This window comes from Euprymna scolopes, chromosome 46 (assembly GCF_053919585.1).
Source record: "Euprymna scolopes isolate OS-2025 chromosome 46, ASM5391958v1, whole genome shotgun sequence".
Classification (NCBI taxonomy): Eukaryota; Metazoa; Mollusca; class Cephalopoda; order Sepiida; family Sepiolidae; genus Euprymna; species Euprymna scolopes.
This window is the reverse complement of record NC_136527.1, coordinates 62,072,364-62,076,329: the sequence shown is the minus strand read 5'-3', so window position 1 is coordinate 62,076,329 and position 3,966 is coordinate 62,072,364.

The window sequence follows — 3,966 nt, the reverse complement described above, 5'->3', positions numbered from 1 at the left end:
CGCCCCTCTCTCTCTCTCCTTTATTATTATTATTATTATTATTATTATTATTATTATTATTATTATTATTATTATTATTATTTATTTATTTATTTATCAAATTTTTAAAAAAATTTTTAATAAAAAGCGAAAAAGATTGAAAGTAAACAGACTCCCGGACCACGCCGGATATAGCTAGCTGTCCGGGGGCGGGGGTCTGTTTACTTCAATCTTTTTTCGCTTTTATAAATCTGAATATATTTTAAATCCATTCTAAAATTGATGAGTAATTATTTTCAGTTATTGTTATTCTTGTTTTATAATTTTATTATTTATATATTATTAATATTTATATTGCTTTCATCATCATCATCATCATCATCACGCATTCTTTTATTAAAAAAATATATATTTTATATATAACTATAGGCACCGCCAAAAATGGCCGCAAAATCAAGTTGTTGTTGTTTTTTAAAACTAAATTACATTTATTAAAATCCATTATTTCTGAGTAACTTTTTTTTTTCCAGAAAGATAAAACCCTGAATTTTATCATATAGAAAACAGAATAATGTAAAACTTTTTCTACTATTTTTAATTCAATTTTAAATGTTAAATTTTCCCAAAAAGTTAACAATTGTTATTTTTTGTCTTGCACAAAAAACGTACTTAAATATTAAAAAAAAAAGGGTTTTTGAAATAATTTATTTATTCATTTATTGTCTAACTAAGATTTAGGATGATTTTCTAAGAGAATATGCAAAAATATTATAATATAAGTACCTGAATTTCAAATAATTCCACTTATTCATATATGTAACCAGATATTTCGCGTCGCCGAAGAGTTCAGATCGACTCTGTTTACGTTTTCTTTCGATGAGACGAAAACTATGGAAGACTAAACAGGCCAAAAAAACTTATTTTTCAGTGACGAAAATTTCAATGTATTATTAAGCTGAGGCTGGCCAGTACCAGATGGGTGACCATTTGTATGAGTTTGGTTTTTAATGTGTATGTGTGTGGGGGCCAGGCTCCCCAAAATGGGGGGGAGGGGGCAATTTAAAGCAGAATAAAAAAAAATTATTTCAGCGCTTTTGGTCCACCGTAGTCGAAAGGCGGCAAACGTTTTCAAACGAGATCGAAAAAAATGATGCTATTTTTAACACAAAGGGCACAATATTTATCGAATTTTTTTTTTTTGTATCGATTATTCAAAGCATGCTCTGTTTAATAATGGTCATGCATTATTCGGCTCGCTAAAAAAAAATTGTTAATTTATTTATCAAAAATTTTAAAATGGCTTTTTTCGTATAAATATAAAAAATTTTTTTTTTTTGTTTTGCTTAACTTAAATTAATTATTTTACTTAACATATTCACCGAATTTCACACTTCAAAACTCAAAAGCGGGATAATTAAACACAATCGAAGTTCTGATATTCAGACGTCAAAATAAGGTATGCAAACAAGTTTTTTTTTTTTTTTTTTTTTTAATCTATAATTCTGTCCCTTACAACAACACAATATGTTTTGTTCAGTTTCAAATGATTATTTTAAGCATATTTGTTCCCACTTCAAAACAAGGGGGGGTTTTGTAAGCAAAAAAATATATATATATAAATATCGTTTATGAAAAATAAGTACACTGTTATAAAGTTCATTCTTCTCCTAATAATCGCTGAAAATTTCGTATTGATCGGATAATTACCTGATTTTTGGTAGATTTTTAAAAAGACGGTCCGTCAAAAAGTACTGACCTGCCCCCCCAGTTTTGGCGGTGCCTATATAACTATAAAAAGTAAAAATGTATTTTTTTAATATTAAGAAAAAATAAAATAAATATATTCGACTGGACACCGGAAATCAAGTTGAATAAGAAGAACGGGTTTGTATTACTGTACACATAGATTCGAAAAAGTTGTCAAAAAACAAATATATAACAAATAAATGTTATCAAAGGCAAGATAAGTTACTTTTCTACCAAACTGGATATAATTTTCATGTTTTTATTCAATTTAACATGTTTATTCAGCTCGAAAAGCATGCAGTGTTTACCGATGTATTGGAAAATTCAAAATGGCGCCGACTTTCTCCTTAACACGGTAAGTTTGGGAAAAGGTGTTATAAATAATAAACTAGACAAAATATTGTTAGAAATTCGCTCAATATATGTTACCGTGACATAAATTGACATATATTCGGTGTTTTTTTTTGTTAAATAATAGGAAACTTTTTTTTTTTTTTGCCTGAACTGTTTTTTTGTTTTTTTTTTCAATTTTTAACGTAAAAAAACATATTGTCTGTCTTAAACACGTGTCGCGCCGTCACGGTGTGAAAAAATCCACCGCCTCCACTGCTGCTGACGAGAATTCGTCCCTGTCGTTTTCCTTTCTTCTTTCCTTCACTTATTTATATATTTTATTGTTCAAGAAAAAATAAAAATACAACAAAGTACAATTAAAAGTTCAAGACAATAAAATTAGGCACAAGGCCCTATCAGAAATTGGGAGGGGGAGGGTACAGGGTCTTTGTGACTATCTAATATTGTGAATAATGAAGACTTACTCTTGACTGGCAACATTTACCAAACACTCTGTGGATCTTAATCTAACTAGTATATCCCCAGCGTTTATGATTCAAAAAATGTATGAACACTTTAATCAACATTTGTCTGTGTGTTTGTGTATGCATTTTGTGTGTGTGTGTGTGTGTGTGTGCATTTGTGTTAAAGTTCCATTTTATTTGAAAAATAAAAAGTTCTTCACTTAAGGGACAGCGAGAAAACTAACGTCTGCGCATGCCCAGACGACCCTTGCAAATTCGTAGCTTCTCAAAACCCTACAGAAATGGCGTTCTACTTAAATTTTTATCAGTTACTCTAAATAATTAACAAAACCTCTCATACGAAACTCTTACTCTTAGGTTCAGTCACCGGCCAAAAGAACTCTCATCACATTTTTCTTAAGTTGCTACATTTTTCTTAAGTTACACTTGTGTTTGACAGCGCCGGCGACAGTCTCATGCGTCTCTGTTGTCACGTATACGGCACATTTTTGCAAGTTTATTTTGTTGACGCGCCTGGGAGTAGGGAACTCCCGAACCTCGACTCAGTCGACCTCACCTTTGGCAGAGGTCCCTCCCCTTGCAGCAGCAGCACCAACAGCAACAAGAACAACGGCAGCAGTTCAAACGGCCCTTTTCAGGGCCACCTAAGTTTTTCCACACACACAAAAAAAACTGTTTGCCTTCTCCGGGTTCCTGACTTTCATCCTGCGGCCTCCAGCTTCTCCAGGTTCCAGCCTTTCATCCTGCGGCCTTCTCCAGGTTCCTGCGGCCTCCAGCAGTCTCCAGGTTTCTGCGGCCTCCAGCAGTCTCCAGGTTCCAGCCTTTCCTCCTGCGGCCTTCTCCGGGTTCCTGACTTTCATCCTGCGGCCTCCAGGTTCCTGACTTTCATCCTGCGGCCTTCTCCAGGTTCCTGATTTTTCATCCTGCGGCCTCCAGTTTCTCCAGGTTCCTGACTTTCATCCTGCGGCCTCCAGTTTCTCCAGGTTCCTGACTTTCATCCTGCAGCCTTCTCCAGGTTCCTGATTTTTTCATCCTGCGGCTTTCTCCAGGTTCCTGCTTTCATCCTGCAGTCTCCAGGTTCCAGCCTTTCCTCCTGCGGCCTTCTCCAGGTACCTGCTTTCATCCTGCGGCCTCCAGGTTCCTGACTTTCATCCTGCAGTCTCCAGGTTCCTGACTTTTCTCCTGCGGCCTTTCAGCAGTCTCCAGGTTCCAGACTTTCAGCACACCACTGTGTTTTCCAAACGGCCCTTTTCAGGGCCACCTAAGTTTTTTCCAACAAACATTCAAACCTTCCACGAACCTAACCTTTTTCCCACTGCAGCCTCCAGTGCTTACAGTTCACTGTTTCCTTCTGCGGTCTCCAGGACTCCCTGTCTGCAACCTACCCCAGTCGCCAGTACCTGTCTTTCGCTGGTCCGCTTTT